Source organism: Chaetodon auriga, chromosome 7, assembly GCF_051107435.1.
Source record: "Chaetodon auriga isolate fChaAug3 chromosome 7, fChaAug3.hap1, whole genome shotgun sequence".
NCBI classification, from domain to species: Eukaryota; Metazoa; Chordata; class Actinopteri; order Chaetodontiformes; family Chaetodontidae; genus Chaetodon; species Chaetodon auriga.
The window spans coordinates 13,649,868-13,670,360 of record NC_135080.1 but is presented as its reverse complement, the minus strand read 5'-3'; the positions used below and the strand labels follow the sequence as shown (position 1 = coordinate 13,670,360).

At 41.4% G+C, this 20,493-nt stretch overlaps 1 protein-coding gene across 2 annotated transcripts in view; it reads right to left on the bottom strand.

The window, feature by feature from the left end:
* LOC143323143 (leucine-rich repeat and fibronectin type III domain-containing protein 1-like protein) overlaps positions 1–20,493 on the bottom strand; it is a 164,205-nt gene that overhangs the window by 92,722 nt on the left and 50,990 nt on the right. The window lies entirely within an intron of this gene.

Genomic DNA, 20,493 nt, shown 5'->3' with positions numbered 1-20,493 from the left:
CCTTGAAATATGGTGAAATACCAGGAAAAACAGGAGTGTTGGCAGGTATGCTTATGTTCAAGGCTTCCTGCCACAGTAGTTGAAGAGTGACACTCCTCTCTCCAGAGATACTGAGGACAAAAAGTAGATTACCTTGTCTCACTTTTCTGCACAAATGAGGGAAACCCTGGTTTGATGCTACATGTCAAAGCCTATTGCTCTTCTCTGATGTGGAGATGTGCCACTTTCAATCCCAGCACAGTTCTCCTCCACACGGTGTCCAAACCCAGTATGATACTTTAGAGTACTACAGTCATATTCTACCTCAGTCAGTAACAGCGACACACAGTATATCCTGTTGTTTCAAACAACTGCTGAATTAGGCCGAGCCTCCCACATTTATTGTCTTTTCCCCCTCTCTCTTTAGTTATCTTGAAAGAAATCTGTGCTCAAAGCTCTCTCAAATAAGATATCAAGACCCGAGTTATGCTCGTGGCAAGCAGAAACCTAGAAGTCAGAACATAATATAAATTTTCAATGCCTAGACTGAAAATAGTCTTGACACCAAAAAATGTGGGCACTGATGCAAAAATTATGTCAGTTTTTTAACAATTCATCCAATGTGGATCAAAGTGCTATCAAATTGAAGCTGACAGTCTGTACTTTTGTGTTTTGGTAAAGAGTACACATTCTCACACACACACACACACACACACACACACACACACACACACGCACATAGAGAGAGAGAGAGACACCAAATAGGATGCAGACACTCTGGCAGTCAGTTTTCTAGCTAGTTGAGCTAACAAGCTGTAGGTTATTAGAAAGTCATCAGTCACATCAGATGCTCAAAGGCTTATCATCACTAAGACATGAAACAGCAATGTGACTCGACAGTGGGACAGCTGATCAGCCCAACATAGAGTTCTGCACATAGGTGATCGTACACCGATTCCCAAAAGCTGTTAATGACAATTTCCTCCCAAACATCCTTACAACCCATCTCAACGAGCAGTGAATGCAGCACTGGCAGATCTTTTTGCATGCATGTCTACAGTAGGTTGGCAGCAGCAGTGTGCACGTGTCAGTGTTGCAGTTTTGCAGACAGACACACAAACACACACACAGAGGCTGATTTTGACATTAAAGGTTTTAATTATCTCCATAGGAGTCGACCCCAATTTCCCTTCAAAAATGCATGCGGAAAACACACATGCACACACCTTTTCTAGCAGAGACAGCGCCATGTTAATTATATTTTTCCTTTAAATGTATTTCCCTCTGTTTATGAAGACTTTTTTGGCTTCACTCTTTGTTCTTTAGCTGACTATCAAAACAACAATACACAAGAGAATATTCTGTGGTGTGATACGCTGGTGCTGCAGCTATCTTTAAGTCCCTTGTGACAGGTGCTGCTGGCTTCAATGAGGTACTTAAAATTATAGCAAACCTTTGCAGAGTGGCTTTTATGAACCACCAGGGTTCTATCTTAAAAGACTATATGCCATTTTTTAAGGTAAAAAAAAAAAAAAAATCCCTTCTGTAATTGAACGATCTATTAAGCCTGGAAAGTCTTAGGAGAGGAAAAATAATATGAAGTAATAATAATAATTTGTACTTTGTATTTAGAATTTTCAACTGGGAATTGCTTAATTTTATCTCCTCAACTTAATTTAGAGAAGGAGAATTGTGTGTCCATTGAATTGCTTAAGTGTGCTTTAGTCCTTTTCTTTGATCAGTAGCACGTCTCCTCTCCTCGCACACAGTCCATTCATTTCAGTTACTGTGCATCAACCACTCCAGATTCTTGAAGAGGAAACTTTAATCACTGGATGGCATCAGTGCAATCTTAAAAGTTTTTTTTTTTTTTTTTTTTTAATTTCACGGTGAAACTGTTACTGCCTTAAATACATATACGAATTGTTCACACAGTGTTGTGTTTGTTAGACAAAGTCCAACATAAATACTCAAATGTCACCTAAACATCAGAATTCTGAATGAAATGCAGGCGGTCCATTTAGATTCTATGATCCCTTCAAATAGCAGTGTTTATTTTGTGCAAAAGTGGCCTAAAATGCTAAATGAGTAAATAAAAAATGATGAAACGAACACCCAATATATCATCAAAACTGCGTTAGAAGGAGCAGTGCAGTTGGCACCAGAGCAAATTAAATGAAGGTCGTGACATTAGTTCAGGGAGTAAAACTACCCTGATGCTTTAACACTGGGTGCTCGTCCCTACCTGACTAGTTGAAGTTGATGCAGTCTCCCAAATGTTTAGGCTAATTACTAGTGACTGCTGTAGTGTTAAAAACTCCATGAAATCAAACATACATTAAGTAATATGGAAGATAAATGCCAATTCTATTAAACTGTGATACTTCTCCAAGACTTTGCTGTAGCAAAAACTCATTAACCAATTAAATCAAGCCTCTTCAGAAAGTTATTTTAAACTTATTTTCGGCCTCCCGTTAACTCATGGCCAACCTGTCTGTGGAAGACCCTGCCTTATTGCCACATGTGAACCGTCACACCGCTCGTCTGTATTGTATGATCTTGAAATTCATTGGTATTCTGCTCAGTTTGCCTCTATATTTAGCATCTGTTCTCTCCACTCAGCTATGTTACATTGTGGTGAAATGACCTGTCAGTGAGCTCGTTGTGAGTGTGCATGTGCATGAATACAAAAGAAAGAGGAAGAAAGTGTGTGCATGAGTATAAAGCGGAGAGAAAGGGCGTCCGTGGGGTGTGTATGTGTGTGCGTGTTCTGTCATTTTAGTGACAATCTCCCTGATACCCTCACTTTGAACATGAAAGTAAAGGAATAAACAAAGAATAATGTGAAAAGGCAACCTCAGAGGTCTGAATGATTAAAATAAACAGGGCAGAAACACCCACAGTAAAGCACACACAGACACACACAGACACACACAGACACACACAAACACACACACCCCTACCAACCAGTGAATTTGCAGTTTTGGCATGTTGTTCTTAGTTTATTTCTTTATTTATTTTGACAAAGGCAGAGAACTCATCTCTTTTGTCCCAAGACACATCTTTTCCCCAAAACTTAGATCTTAACTCTGTTTGGTCACACTTTTGTACAGTGGCTCCCTGATCAACATCTACAGGTTCTACAGCAACGACATCAGGATACGAGCTTGAGATAAAAAAGACACACAGCAGAGAGGCGGATTTTTTAATTATATATGTATACTGTATATATATATATATATATATGTGTGTGTCTGTCTGTCTGTCTGTCTGTCTGTGTGCTTTCATTTTGTATATATTCACCCTGTTTAGTGTTAGACTTCCCGAAACCTGCAGAAACCGAACACATAGGCTGAACCAGGCATGTCACGTCAGCAGCACATGAGGGGGGACGGATTCAGAGTGAAAACATTTTGTTGAAATTTTCAATTAAACTGATTCAAACCATCTGCTCACCACCACCCATTCACTCTGTGTCATGCTGGAAATAAACACCACCATACGGTATTGCAAGAGAGGCCATTTAATACATATTAAGCACCAGCCAGTGTAAATCATACCCAAACAACACTCTGAAACTTTGACAAAAAGAGATGCCTCAGATATAAGAAGGGTTAGAACCAGCATCCATTTAGACAAGAGGATTCAAAGTATGGGAAAAAAAAATGAACTTAAATATGACAAAAACTACTTTTTAATGTCATTAATCTTGTAATGGAACAAGCTGCATTTAAAAATAACTGGACCAAACACTGTTCAGAAAACACTATTAAAGAATCTTTTGGCATAAACAGAATGAGTGAAAATTAGTCAAAACCAATCATTTTGCTTAGATCTGTATCAAAAACATGCTCACATATGTTATTTCTTTAACACTGGAGCCTTTTCAATATAAAGATAATATGTATATTTAGGATTCTAATAGACATAATATTTATTCCATTCACCATATTAAGCGCAAAAAAATAAGTTGAGTCAGGGTGTCACCATTTTAGGAAGGAAATTAGCTCTGTGGGACTCTGGCAGTGTTAATCCACATTAGCGCTATCTTCCTGCTGTGAGGAAATGGCCGTTACTGAATTTTCTCAATTTGTATTTAACCTCAGCTTCAGTGTAACATAATGCGTCTTCGTGGTGTCGAATATTGCCAGCTACAGATTGGCCACTGCTGTTAACCCTAGTGTATTTCAATTCATTTGTATATTGAGGTAGTTAGTCTGCACGTGAGTAAATTCTTTATGTGTATTTGTGTTTGCAAACTAGGTCTTGCTCTCACTGCTTGTCAGGACACTGAGCGTAAATGGATAAAGGCTTGACTGCACGTAAGAAGCACAGAGGCTCAGTCTGTGCGAACTCTGTGTTGACAGTAGCATTAATAAAAGAGAGTGTATCCATTCCGAGAGGCATGCAAGTCCAAAACATGCCCAAAATCTTTCAAGGGTACATGTTCTTTAAGTCTATTACAGAATAGGTCAGCATGAAAATGTGAAGTGTATTTGTTGTTACATAACTTCAAGTCAGACCTTTACAGGCCTTAAGCCCACAGCCTATTTTTTAATGGTCCTCAAAGCGCCCTGATCTCATCTCATCCCATTCGCTTCTCTTCCCATTTCATGTTCCCCCTGATACACTGACTCCAGCTCTTCTCCACCCCGCTTTGTGTACATGCACTCCTCCTTCCTCCTCTTGTCCATTTAACTCTGTTTTATCCGCCACACCACCACCGTCCTCCCCGTGCCTTCCAGCCTCCTTCAGATGGAGTATAATTATCTGGTCATCATAATCAGAATAATTCTGTTTCCTCGTTATGAACCCATCTGCTCTGCTCTGCTTTGCAATCCAACCAACACGACATAAACACACAGCCATACGGATACTGAAGCATGCACACACACACACACACACACACACACACACGCACACACACGTCTCTCTCTCCCTGTCCCTTTACCGTCTCCACTGCCTCATCACTGGAGACACGAGAGTGACTGAACACATCAGTGTAACTGGTGTGAAGTAATTATGTTAAGAATGAGGTAAAGATGTTGGACTAATGCACTGAGGTCCACAGAGGAATGAAAACCTCCATCTCTCTCTGAAGTCTTGATGTAACCAAAGCAAAAATACCTCTTTCTTCCAATAACATCTTGAATGCATTTACTTTCATCCTGTTCTATCCATTTTCATTCAGTTTTGACCACGTGCCAATGTGCACCTCGTTAAAATGTTTCAGAAATGGGGGCCGAGATGCAGCAAAGTAAAAACTGTGATATGAGGAGCCAAATGTCTGCCAGCTAGTGCAGACTGCAGGTCCCATAGAGGATGAAAGACGGCGACAGAGAATTCTTGTGAGACCTCTGCTAAAAGCCAAAGGCAGGATATGACACATGAAGAGAAACAGTTACCTTGTCTGCCCCTAGTCTGCTTATCATGGAGTCCATTTAACCAACAAATCACTGAAGCAAACATTCAAAAATACCTCGTTACATTTCCAGCGCTGTCGAGTTTTTATCGTGATAAGATTTGATTTGAAGGTTCAATCTCCTTGATGAGATACTTTAATTAATGATTTTACAAGTAAGGCTTTTTTCATGAAGCAAAAAGTAAGTAAGCAGGCAAAGGACGGCAGCATGAGAGTTTGAATAAATGCAGCAACACAAAGAAAAGCATAACGCAATATACAGAAGAGAAATTACAGTCATATAACACATTCCTTGAGCATGAATGCTGCTAAAAATATTGCATGAATCTCAAGAAAATGATTTCAGTGGAGTCCATTTGTCGAGCACATATGCATAAGCAGTGTGAGTGAGGTATCTGCCAAATGCAAACCGTTAATGAATCTAATAAACTGGAAATTACAAGGTAAATTAGTGAAGTGCAAAAATGTCTATCACAGAGTATTTAATGTGGCTCAATGTTGCTTTGATGACCTCTAAAAGCTCCAGTCTGACAGCCAAGCCTTTTAGCACCACTCACACAACCTCACAGTAAGTGCCTACCGTATGTTTGTCAAAGCGCGCGTGTGTGTGTGCGTGAGTGCACGTGTGTGTATGCATGCATGTACCAGGGCACACGGTGATCTGGACACAGTGTGACATTTGATCTCCAGCTCTGATGTGTCATTGGCCATGATCACACATATGTGTGCAGTGCACTTAAGATCACTAAAACTTATGCTTTTTTTATGCTAATGCTTGATCCTACACACATGCACGCGTGCGCGCACACACACACACACACACACACACACACACACACACACACACACACACACTGATAAATATAGAGGCTCTGTCTCTGGCAATCTCTGACATACAGAAACAGGTTAAGGGAGGATCACAGCTATAGCTGTAGTATATGTGTAAGTATTTCTCAGTACACCACACCGCTGATGATTGCTACATATATATATGGAACTTCAAAACAAGTAAAATACAGAAGTAATTACTCAGATATTAAATATTGAAAGCTGTCAATATGCAGATGTATTAGCAGCACTGATTTCTCCAACTGCTGTCATAATACATGTGTACAGTCACTGGTGGTGTAACGAATCACGTATTTGTCTCAAAGCGCTCAGTGCAGTACGGTCAGTCCGATGTGTCATCCTCGGTTCAGTGCAGTCTGTTTATATCAGCTTCCTCGCACACATGGAACAGAAATTCCAGATAGATTCGAGTTTCATCAGTCTATCAGTTGTAGCATGCTAGGCTTGATTAGCCCGGTTAGCCGGGTTAGCCAAACTCATGTAATGTGACTGCCATCCAAATGGCAAACATAAAAAAAAAAAAAAAAAAAAACAGAGCTGGAAGATCCTCCCATGACATTTAGATCCACTGTATGGGTGCATTAACATTTCCTGATTAGTTACAGCAAAAATGGACAAAAAAAATTAATGGATCAGACAAAAAACTGTAAGCTGGAGACACTTCAGTCATTTTATGACTACATCACCCGAATGTGTCCATTGGCAGACCGAAACAAAAGCAGACTGGGAGGCGAGTCCTTCTCCCCACGCTGTTCAAGCAGCCCCTCACTGCAGATTTGGACCAAAACAATAGCTAATGCTTCTGGAGTGTTTATCACTGCAGGTATGTAGCCATACTTTGTTGTAGAGAACGGGGGATTTAAGTGTATGCTCAAAGTGCTTGAGCTCTGCTGCAGTGTGCCTTTCTTCAGGCCCTGTATAAATATGCACAAGCTGCACTTGTTCAGGAATTATCAAGATGTCGGACTCTTGCCGTGGAGCATCACTGACATTTGTGTTATTTATTATTGCTGTTTATTTTTCCTCATTGACAATAATCCAGTATTTGAATACTGTAACTCTTACAGTGAGGATCACAGCAAACGAGCCGCTGTTTTTGTTTCCCATGCTGTACCTAAAATACACTTTTCTGGAGTCCTATGTTAACCATCCAATTATTTATCCACCTTTACAAAACCACCAATATCACAACAAACACAGAAGGGAGCGTCTGCCGTGTTTTGTATCTCTTTTTTAATCCAACAAAAACATTAGCAAGCGTATCATAAATAAGAGCTGACTCTCTCAAGCTGTCTGAACTCCTCCTCCACAAAAGTGTTGTGTTTGTGTTGTCTTTCCTTGTTTTTCTCACACACTAAACTGCTAATTAAGGCCAATATATGCGTAAAAATGTGCATCGCCAAAAGAGATCTTCCTGCGTTGTGGAGGACTGACAAACCTCATATGGATGGAGCTGCCTTGGTCTTCGCTCTGAATGAGATTAAGACAAAGTGGAAGACATTCATATTAACTGGGCTGATGCAAAATGTTGCTTCTTTATAATCCATTTTACAAAATACAGTTGAAAAGAAGCTCGACCACACAAACCTACTCTCTCCTGCTGCATTATACACCTCTCTGTGTGCCTCTGCATCCCAAACTCCACATACCCTCTCTTGGCTGCATGCACACACACACACATTTGCAAATGCAACTCTCGAACACAGACAGCAAAACACGCACACACACACACACACACACACACAGACAAATAGTGCCCCAGCTGTGCGAGGGATTAGAGATTAGGAGGGAGGAACACGATGAATCCATCTGAGCACAACAATCCATACCATTAGCACATACATACATCTCAAACATTTATCCTGCGCATCAGCAGAGATAGGCTGACAATGCACATGTTATGTTTGTTCACGTTCACGCTCACAGTATGAGTCAGCCTCACGCTGTCTTCCGACAAATAAGCTTTTTACATCTCGGTTAAACAATTGCACCTCCACTGTATGAGCCTGCTGATAATGTCACCCCCGATTTGCTGATACAGTACCTCCAATCAAATCCCTCTCCCTACTTCTGTTATTTATCAGACGTTTCATTTGTTACCCTGCTTTCCTTTTGTGCCGTTGTTTAAATAGAGCCGCTCTGCAAAGCGGTCGGATTAGGTGATCTGTTTGATGTTTTAATTTACTTACTGAATCTGAGGCAGCAGCATGAATAGTGCACCGTTGTGTAGACTGAAATTCATTAAAGAGAAATAGAATGTAGAATAGCAACAAAGGCGACGTGAATTATTTCTGACGGACAGCAGAGTTCTGGGGAAGATATTTGTTTACAAATCAAGATAAAGCAGTTAAAAACTGTAATTTCTGTGTTTTGACTGCGGGAGGATTTTGCATTAGACGGGGATAGCCGCACTAAAGCCACGATAAGTAATTTTATTTTAATAATGAATACAGGGAATGACTAATTCATGTAATGAAACCTGGCCGTCAGCCATCATGCGGCTTCTGCTGCAAAAACAGGTTGAATTGTGCAAAATAGAGGGCAGAAATTTTAATTTAATTCCTAGAGATGACTGCGAGTGAGGAAGAAAGCAAAATACGGAGGGAAAATAGAGGGAAATTTATAACGAAGGGTGGAGAGAAGGAAGGAGAAAGCTGAGAAATAGACTCGGAGAACAGTAGAGAGACTTTTTCTGCTTATAAACTGTATCCCACCATTTCTGTCTGTCTGTTGGGGGGGATCTCACGGGGGTTCAAAGTCAATCAATGTGACTGCCTGGGAGTAAGTCTGATAGAGAGAAGCCGTTACTCTTATTCTGCAGGAAGTGATCCCTAAAACACCTTTTGACATGAAGCCATCATGAGGAAACACTCAATTTGCACAAGACAGACAGCCAGTTATCTCTGAATAATCTCAGGAGAAACCCTCATTAACTGTAATTTCAACGGTGTCCTGCATGCAAGCACTCAATGTGTCTGTGTGTCCTTGTGCAGGTGATGTCCTGCTTCCAGGCCACATGGCTGAGGATGAGTGACAGCTGTCTTTGGCGTCCTCTCTTCTCCGTACTTTTCTCCCTTATCTCCCCCTGTCACTCTTGTCCACCTCCCTTTTCTCCTCGCAGAGCCCTCAAAGTCGGAGGCTTGTATGTCTGAACAAATCTGGAAAAATATGGTATGCCGGTATACTGTGGCATGGCAACAGAGAAAATACTAAAAAGGGAACTTCCCCAATTTCACACCTCAGGAAACATCTGATAGTCATGAGGAGAGTACTCAGCCTGTGACGGTTGTGTATTATCTACGGTGGCTTTGGAGGAGCTTTGTCAGGTCTGGGCAATGCCTTGCTGATGTCACCATGGTTATCTTAGGTTGGAGACTATAATTTCTTAAGATGAAGCTTGTGGTAGAAACTGGAAAAGGGGAGCTAAAAAGGTGGCATAAAGCATGGAGTATTGAACAAAAACATGCTGAGTTGCATCATGAGAAATGTGGGTAATGTAGGCCATACTGAGCTAAACTTAAAGTCCAGGTAGCTCAGATCCCCTTCCTAAACAATCATCCAGAAGAACTGAAGGAGTCCAAATGAAGGAAATTTTTAGTAATATCTAGAACTAATTATATCGTATCTGAGCTTCGCTGTGCACCCGCAGATCTTTGACTTTTCATCATGCAAGTGTGGACCAAATGTCAGCAGAGCATTACTGAGCCTCATGCTCAAACACTACTCATGTACTCAATGACTCAGTTTTTGATGTGTGTGTAAGATTGGCTTAATGAGAGCATGACCTTGACCAAATCAGCCACACAGGCAGGCAGATTGAACACTGTACACAAAGAAGTATCACACACTGCGTCTCATAGGTCAAATGGTTTCCATCTCCCATCTCCACACAAAAGGACCCATGTGCAAAAATACACACATGCACACACACACACACACACACACACACACACATTCAAGAGTATGATCTTGCACCAGCTTCTCTCATCTGAAACAATTTCTTCATCCCCTCCCTCTCTCCATCTCCCAACCACTTACAGCACCACTATTTCTCTCTATTTAGCCTGTCCGCATCAACGGGGAGGCACTCTGTGTGTGTGTGTGTGTGTGTGTGTGTGTGTGTGTGTGTGTGTGTGAGAGAGACTGTGTGTGTTCCACCAGAGTGAGTTGATAGGTTGTGATAGGTCTCGGGGAGAAAGCCAGACCACAGCGGTTAACACTGACCTCTCCATTGCTTTCTCTGCACCTCCCACACAACAACACCACCTGTCTCTCTCTCACCGTGTCTCTCCATCCCTCTGTCTCTCACCTCTCTTTGTCCGTCAATGTAGTTCGTCTGTCTCCTCTTACTGCCTCCCCCTCTCTCAGTTTCCTCATTATCCTTCACACTCTCCACCCCATTATTATTTTACCGTCGTCTCTGATCCTTCCATTTTCCCAAATTCCTTGCCAGATATCAGAGCTGGGAATACTCTACCCCCATCTCTGCACTCTCCATTGTCCCTTCTTCCCTCCCTCCACCACCTTTCCTTCACCTTAAGGCCCAGACACACTGTGCCATAACATCGATCATGCAGGTTCACTGCATGTCACACTGTGCGAGATTGAGTCTAATAAAATCTGGGTCACAATCGGTGTCGCTGTGTGACTGTACAGTATCGATTTTGAGGCATGTCAGATTGTGCCATGAATACCTGGTGAATTGTAGCACTATGATTTAAATAGAAAAATCAAACAGACACAATTGACCACACCCAGCATGACCCCAAGGTGTGGCTGAGTGTGATCAGAAGGGTGCTCTATTGACTACAGCCTACAGAGTGACTCTCACCTCACAGCGTACTGACAGGAACTGAATGCTAATGTCAGCACGCTGAAATGCTAACAGTGACAATGCTGATATTTAGTTTAGCCCATGTAGTAATCTCCTTCATCCAATCATGTGTTCACAAAGTGGCGAAACTCGTCCCATCCTTGCTTGTGAACGACTGAGCCTTTCCAGGATGCCCCTTTCATACCCAATCATGATATTGTCACCTGCTACCAATGAACCTGTTTACCTGTGGAATGATCCAAACAGGTGTTTTTGGAGCGTTCCACATCTTTCCCAGTCTTTAGTTGCTGCTGTCTCAACATGTTTGAAACGTGTCGCTGCATCAAATTCAGAATAAGCATGAAGTTAATGAGGTGAAAACATTAAGTTTGTTGTCTGTTGTCAAATGCTGGAATGCTGGAATGCACATCCCAGATTTCATGGCAACCCATATATTAAATGTAGAAATTTCCCTCAAAGCCAGAAATGCAAATCTCAGGGTGAGGCTGGAGGGAAAGGGGATCAACAGAGTCGTCTGGGAGCTCTTTATCCGTCTACACTCCATCCGATTGACGCTGAGATATTTCGCTGGATAAGTGAAAGCTTTGACCCACTGGTGGGACTCACTGAGAAGATGATGGATTATCAAAATCATTACGATTTGTCATCTGGGGACCATGAACACGTCTGGACCAGATTTCATGGAAACGTTGAGATATTTCAGTCAGGACCAAAGTGGTGGATGGACCAAATGGCCGACAGACCGACATCAACATTTTGTTTTATATTTCATTTGGTTGGTTTACACACACACACACATACACACACATCCGAGCAGCAGTGTTATTGTGAGAATCTGGCTGTTGGCATTTTGATGCAGGCTATGTTTGATCGCCAGAGCTCTAAATCGGCAAGTGGCGGATCCATCTCCTAATATCTATCCAAAGATTTCACCACAGTTGGAAGTTCCCGTCCAGGACAGCCTGTAATTGTGTTACTCCTCAGTTTCAATAAACAGCTGTGACCTTGAGACATTAATGTCTGCTGTCTCCAAACTGTGCCTCTCGCGCCGTCGTCCCCCTTCCCTCCATCCTGTCAACCCCTCTATTCAATCTCCTAACACTCCTTCCATTTGGTCATCTCTCCCTCCATCTGTTCCCCCTCCTCTACATTTGTCACTCTCTTTCCCTCATCTGATCACTGCCTCCTCAAATTGCCTGCCCTCCATTCCTCCGCTCCCTTCTCTATCCATTACCTCCTCATTTGTGCATTCCACACTTTCTTATCTATCTGAATTCATCCTACAATTACTGTCTAAATTTAAACTTAATTTTAATGTGCTCCATTCGCCCTCTCCCCATGTCTCCATTTCTTCATCTCCGTCTCTTGTCCTTTTTTTTTTTTCAAACTTTTTCCGTCCTCCCTCCCTCCATGTCACGACAGTAATTTCTCTTTCCTCCCACCTGCTCCTCACTGCCTTGCTCCACTGTGCAGTGGTCAGCGCTCATTCATTTATCTGTTCATCCACCCCATGCCTGCTTATGTGTGCCTGTGCTGTGATAATGAGGGGGCTGGCTGATCTAAACTTGCAGTATGACCCAATCAACCCTTGCTAATATAAAAAAAACTTCCATTTACACACACACACACACACACACACACACACACAGAGCTGCAGTGAGCCATTGTCACGGTTACACACCATATATCCTGTGGATCCATTCCTCAACACTTGGTTTCCCCTGAACCTCATTACTGTGCAATTTAACAGGCGAATTTGGTGTTTCGCTGTTTCATCCAATGTCTGCGGTTCGTTTTTCACCGTCCCCCTCTTCACGCCCTCTCCTTTTTATCCTTGTCAACTCGGCTTGTTTGTCTCTCGCCTTTTTCTGTCTCAACCCGCCGTATTTTTCCATTTAAAGACCTCGACCAGAATGGCTGTCAAAGGTTATCAGGATTGGCGAAAATACCGCCAACGCCTCGATAGGTGACAATAAAATCTGATTCCTTTACAGAAATGGTTGCTATGTTTTGTTTTATTATACAGCTCATCAGCTGACAGGTTACTTTCAATAGCCATTAGCAATAAAGTTTGATTTATGTGAACCTACAGTTCGTCGTATCTCACAGATACAAACAGGATGTGTCTGGAAAATGCTACCTGCGTGCTCTTGTCCTCTTCTTCTCAGACAAATTTAATCCTCTGTCAAACCCTCTTTTTTGTCTCCACTTTTATAGCAGCCTGCCTCTTTCTCTGTTTCTTTCTCTGTCACTCTCTTCCTCTATGGCCCTTTCAACTTTTAATTAATTCACTGAATGCTTTCTGGCATGACATGTAGATCCCCTATTTTGCCAAAGTAGAAAATGAATGCACTGACTAAGGCGCGCATTCAGGGTTGCGATAAGCACACATAATGGGGATTTATCTGCAAAATTGTGGGCGTTGGGATTCAGACATAAGCGCTTGTGAGCCACCTCTGAAGCTGCTGCATGTGCTGGGTGAAGTTTCTCAAAAGAGTGGTTTGGAAAAATCTCCAGTATTTACAACAAGACGTCCACTTTGGAGACAGAAATGGCCTGAAGACAGTGGTCACTGTGTGTTTTTGATTAGATTCCCATGCAATAGCCCCTATAAAGACAACAATTTAATTTCATTTATCCCAACTGATGTTTCATTCAGCACAGGCAACCTCTTAAGCCTCAAGCCATTTTCAAATTAGAGCAGTGGATAATGTCATCCACTTAAGAAGAAAAAAAGAGAAACCATGTATTGCAGAGCTAATGAATGAAGAACACAGTGAGTGAGGATGAAGCCATGCTGTACATGGACATACTGCACAGCTTATTAGGCCTATTCAGTGCCCCTTCTTTAAACCTATGAAGTGTTGAGTTTCATGCGACAGGCCTTCTGAGAGTGTCAGCAAACATAAACACATCAGAAGCTTGGCAGCTAAGCAGGTGTAAGATAGACATGGCCCGATTTAAATATTCTCAGATGCATCAACACAGCTCATAGCTACATGTCAGATGGGCAATCTCAATTTTCGTCTTAGCTTAAGGCTGCAGGCCGTCATGGACCCATTCTCAATTGAAGCTAAACAATGTTATCCTTCATTCAGCAGATTCATTCAAGGTGAACAAAAGTGAAACTGGTGCACTTACAGGCAAACTTAGTGAGAAGGGGTGGCCAGAAAAGGTGGAGGGGTATGTATCAATTTGTTTTTGCCAAAGGGAGGGTGGTCTGAATTTTGGGGGGAAAAACATCCCAGATTTATCTAACTTTTATTTATTTATTTTTAATCCTAAGAGATCTGTTGTTAACAACAATTATGTTTCTTATTATCGTGATTAATTTTCCTCATACATATTAATTACAACAGGATCAATGTTAGTTTTGAGGTGCAGAACATACTTTTATCCAGGAGGTGCAAACAAACAAACTGCGTCATCAGATCAAATTCATATCTATTTTTATTATTTGGATGAAGAGAAAATATTCTAATGCTCAAGTCCCTCAGCATCCGCAAGGCTGCTGCATATCCCCAGTCCTCTCATTCGGCTCCTGTGATAATGGCTTATTTAGGAGCTCTTTATTCAAAACTAGACTGTCAAGAATATTATTTTAGGTATTTAGGGAAGGGCATCGCTTTTCTTTTTAAGTGAAAAGGAGGGTCCAAAGGAAATGCTAATAATGCTCTTGAGGGCTTTGCTTTTTAATAAAATGAAATATAACATTTAGATCCTCTTCCCACCTCAGTCATTTTCATACTGTCCTGAAGTGAATCGTTTCCATTGTACTGCTCAGTTTTCTGTTTACAGTCCCGTGACAGTCTGTTTCTACAGTGTCTACCCAGTATTCATGCCCTGCATTTCAGATCTGATGAAAGTAACGTACTGAACATGTATTCATAGACACAAGAGTATAAAACATAATATTGATATTATACAAGCCTGTACTCAAATGAAGCCTAATTATTTTCAGGAAATCACATATATAGTCAAAATGTTCACTCACCCAAAGAAAGAAAGGGGAAAGGAGATTCGCCTAATTACAGCCTTTACACGGCATCAGTGTGACCTCATGCCATCCCATAATAATGTGAAGTGTCCAGCCTACATCAGTATGTGCTCGCTGGGCTTGTATGTTCTCTATAGTAGATCAGCACACAGTCAGTGGAGCAAACCTCTCTCCTAGCAGCTCCTGTGTTCACTGGAGGGCTCTAGAAACTCGAGTGTAGGAAAGCTTGCTTTAAAAAGTTCTTATATTTAGCACTTCGTTCTTTTGGAAATTTAAAAAAAAAAAATCCAACAAAATAATAAAAGAGCCGCCAACAGTGTGCAGCGCTGCTTAATTTCCTGAGTGTTATTTTGAGTTTGCCCTGGCTCATGCTTCGTCTCGTCCATCCTTCACAGAATTTCAGCTCCACCACTGATTTTACTTTTTTTTTTTTTTTTTTTTTAATTTTCCCACAAGTTAGACGGAGTCTGACTGTATAAGAGCTCTTGCCGGTCGATGTCGGACGGCCACCCACTGCGCTCTGTTTGTGGCCCCTGGAGGGAAGAGAAGTTTGAATTACTTTAAAATCTATCCGCAGCCCGCCTCTGAAACACAGTCCGAGCAGACAGAAATCCTCAGGTTGTGAGCCGAATTCATGGAGACAAGGCTGAAGAAAGTATGAAAAGTGTCTCTTTAATGCGCAGCGGTGTGGAGTCACATCATGAATCTATATGTTCGTATATCCAAAATGAACTCCGGCCGGGTTTGCTCATAACCTCCGCTGCGTGTGAAGATTTGTTCCTTTGCTCAGATTTAGACCGCATTCATCCAGTGAAAAGGACCGACTGCTCCGACAACAATGTGAGTGTTCAGAGCCAGTTATGAGCGGCCACCTTTGCCTATTTCCATCTTTTGACATTGCAGGGACCTGAATGTGTAAGTGGATTAAAGATGATTGTAAAAACGTGATGACTCTTTTGAATTTTTAACAGCGAGTGATACGTGGTTGCCTCATGCCCTTCATGAATTATTGGCTTTCATTCTTGCACTTCTCATGTTTTGTGGAGCTTTTCAACCAGGGCCTTTCAGCAGCTGCTTTATTTCATTTTAGCCTGCTGAATAGGGAAGTTCACTTTCAATTAAAATCACTTTTTTTTTTCTATTTTGATTTCAATAGCGGTTTCGTTTTGGTCGATTTTGACGCTGTTGCTATAGTTTCACTTTCTCAGGAAAGGTTTCACATCATTTTTTTATTCAGTACGGTTTCTGGATGAGCATATTCATGGACCGACACCATGGCAATGCATTTGAAAATCAGTTTTGCATTATTTTTATTTTGTCTCCATCCCAACAGCTCGGGGAGAACTGCACTTTTGCTGACCTGAGACCAAGTTATAGTCAATGTAATCCAAGTCGGCCATAACGTCCTTGGTGTTCGGAGAATCCAGCAGTACACCCCACAGTGACACGATCCATCTTTAATTTATTTATACATTTCTCTTCAGATTTATACCTTACAGCAGCACACTAAACTAATCATATTCTATATGTCCTGGTCTGTATCTGTTGGCTCTGTTTCTGTCTGCATCCCTGTTTGTTTTTGTCTTCTCTTCTGCTTTCTGAGCTTCTGGGTCGCAACGCAAACGTTGATCACAATTGATAACAATCACGTTGAGGACAATGGCGATGTTATGAAAAATCATTGAGAACAGGGGCTCTCAAAATTTGACTTCAGTCCTACAGGAAACACCTGTGATTATGTGTGTGTCAGTGCATGCTTATGAGCTACTAGCATATATTTTTGTGAGTTGCTGAACTCAAGGCTGCAGTTCCTAATTCATTTTGGTAAAATATTTATTGCTAATAGGAAGCAGCTCATTTATTTTCTGGCTGACAATGTGAATAAAGCATGCTGGACTTTAGAGCCATCGCACAAAAACTGTAGTAACATTAACATAAATTACTCTAATTATTTTCTATTACAAATTTTGCATCACCCCATGCCACTTCAGGGTGTCACATTGTAACTTTAGCTAAATGTAAATGACAGTTTCCAAGATGTTGCCGTCTTGGTCAAAGACATTGGTTTGGTTTAAGTCAAGATGTGGGGTTAGTTTAGGTACAAACAAAAAAAGAAAAAGGCTGGAAAAGTGAAATATATCCATCACCCTCCACCCACCACCTGTACCCTTCCCGCACTGTGTTATTGCAATGTGAAACCACCACTTTGAATTCAACTGGGCTTGCTCCTGTTTCACACTACTAACAAATTAGCATCCAAAAATCACACTGTATTATTTTTCACCACTATAATTACAAAGTCAATATTACAGCAAACTGCAATTCTATGCTAAACCCACTGCAGCTCTCCTTCGCTCTTGTTTTGGTCTGTTAACAGTTGGAAATCCGAGTGTGCACTGAGTCAACCCTACAAGCAGCCGGCCACAGACAGTCGAGTGACCACTTTCAGCAGTAATAGTTCAAGTATGGGTGATTGAGAGTGGAGTGGTTGGTGGATGGAGATTTAACTAGTCTGTTAAGCTGCAGCAGCGGGTAACAGGCTTATTATAGCACCAACAATCACCTTTCAACATCAGGGCTAAGTGGTGCTGGGGCTAACTCAGCGAGGTAAAACCACAAAGCAGCACTTGCTGGCTGGTCAAGGGAGAAGCAAAATGTGTAATTAAGAGTGAGAGAAGCTGATGGAGTAATGACCAAAACGAGTCTGTATTAAGACAGAAGAGAGGGAGGAAAGACAGACATACAAATATGGACACAGAGATGAAAGAAGGAAGAGAGACAGGGCTGCTCCACATCAGGCACTCTCATGCCGTCCTCAGGCCTCCCTGGGGGGATGCAAACACACAAAAACACCAACTCACACAAACACTACGTCCTTTCTGTATTTCTCCACCTTCCCTTTTTCTCACGTTGCTGTCATCTTTCCAGCTTCCTCCTCATTATTTTCTCTCTCTCTTCTCACTTGTTCCCACTTCCTGTTTCTTTTGTCCTATCTATTAATCTTGTTTTTTAACTCTCATTTTCGCTTTCTTCATTTCTTTTTCCCGTCCCCTTTCCACTCTATCATTGGTACATTGTGACAATTTAATCCTGCAACCAGTGGCTACACAGTGCTGGCAGCCTCAAAAGTAGCCTCTGCAAGAGAGAGCCAGAAACAGAGAGAGACTGTGTGTGTGTGTGTGTGTGTGTGTGTGTGTGTGTGTGTGTGTGTGTGTGCGTGTGTGTGTGTGTGCCCATGCGTTGACTGGATGCCAGTTGGCCTGTGGTGTGGCAAGCTGTCCTAATGAAGTGATCCTGTGCGCCCCTCCAACCAATGTGAATTTGCTTTAAAACAGCGAGCTCACAGGGACTCACAATAATTATTTTAACCCATAATAGGAAGTATCACGGGAATGATAAAAAAAAAAGTCAGTTTGCTAAGATCCTAACAACAAAACAAGACCCAAAACTCATACAAGCGAGTTCTTTTGAGGTTCACCGAACAAACTCTACCTTGTTTTGTGTACTTGTAAAATTATAAAGTCGATACATCGTGAGAAATTGGCAAGGCTTTGAAAACATGGAACTGTTTGTAGCAGTTGAAGGCACCAATTTCTCCGGGGTGTTTTGGGGGAACATTTTCTCTCCTCATTAATAACTTTGGAACTTGACCCAGACAGAAAAATAAATAAATAAAAATAAATAAATAATGCTGCGCTGTTAAAATTGGCCCATTTCAAATAAAGTGACACTGGAGCAGTGGAGCAATTTAATTGGAGAAATTAAACATCAATGCAAATGTTCTGATTAGCACATTTCAGTGTAATTCAGTTTTTGGATGTGTAATAATTGTTTTGCTTCAAGGCTCATCAGCCAGTGGTTACATTTGTGTGGTGATTAAGTGTCACAACACTATGAATCATGACCCTGATCGACGACTTAAAGATCCCCTCCACACACGGATTATTAAACTATGTAACACATGACATGAACTTTGCAGGGAGAAAAAAGTAAAATCACAATGCCATATCTATGAATATGCTGAATATTGGACCAGAGTTCACCTCCAAACTATTTGTCATGTCACAAATCATCCCTCTAAAAAAATCAGATTTCCAATAAGAACAGAAAGAGAAAATTTCAACTTTCAGCACTTCTAGTGTCAAACTCTGCACATGCATCCTTCTGCACAGGGACGTTCAAACTTTCAAGTGTGGGAACAAGAAGAAAAACACATTTCTGACTGGAGGGGGACTTTAAACTAAAGGATTTCTTTGGAGACGCTGGGTTATCTTACACTCTTATCAGAGGTAATTAAATTAGCAACACTTGCAGCATCAATACACTAATCAGATCAGCTAATAGTTAATCTACTCCTTAGTCGAAGCCAAAGATCAATACTTGTGCAGGTTTAGTGAAATGCATTATTGGAAGCAGGTGCCAATTATGCTCACTTCCTTCTAATTATACATGTATTTGCTTCCTCTTCAGTGGCATGGTGGTTGGTAGTGTCGGTCGGTCGGTCGATCCAACACTTTGTTTTAGACTGAAATAATGTACCGTACCAACTACTGGATAGACTGCCATGAAATTTGGGATAGATATCCATGAGGCGCCGCAATGAGGTTAACATTTGTCATTTTGAGTAACACATCTTCCCTCCTTTTCAGTGTTTTACCATGAAAATTGGTTCATATATTCTTTCCCCCTCTGGATAAATGGCCTGTGTGTTGTACTATTTAGCAAATGTTAGCATGCTAACGCACTAAACTACCATCAGCATGGTAACATTGTCATTGTGGGCATGTTGCCATGCAAATATAAGCACTTTTGCAGCTCAAAGCACCATTGTGCCTGAGTACAGACTCACAGAGTCCTGCTGCCGCTTTAGATGTGGCTGGTACAGCTAAGTTAAAGTAAATTTCACTCATATAGTACAAGTTATAGCATGAGCTCTTGAACATAATCCTTGTGGGATCTGTCTGCTGGTGAGTACATAGTGAAGGAGGACTTAAATGTTAGTCTTTGACAGAGTTCTTTGGCATTAAATTGTCACATCAGGGCCTACTATGGAGCACAGCGCACATATAACATTAAAACATGACAGGCACATGTGAGGGATTTAGCTTAGAGTCGCTCTTTTCCAGAGCAACAGTGATCGCAACAGTAGTATCAGCTTACATTTCAAGATCAATATAATCAAATGAAACTGGAGGCTGATGTCAGAGGCTTAGGACCCTTCCTGTGAGTATATTACACATAACTAAGCTTATGAATACATAAAAAATTCAGCATTAGTGGCAGCCAATAGGCCCATCGTACGGGCGTATCTAACTTAGTGTTTTCTTGTGAAGAAGTCTGGGAAAATGCTGAAAGAAATTGCATCATTACAGAAAAGGAGAATCAATTCATAGTCCCTCTCCCCTCTGGTAA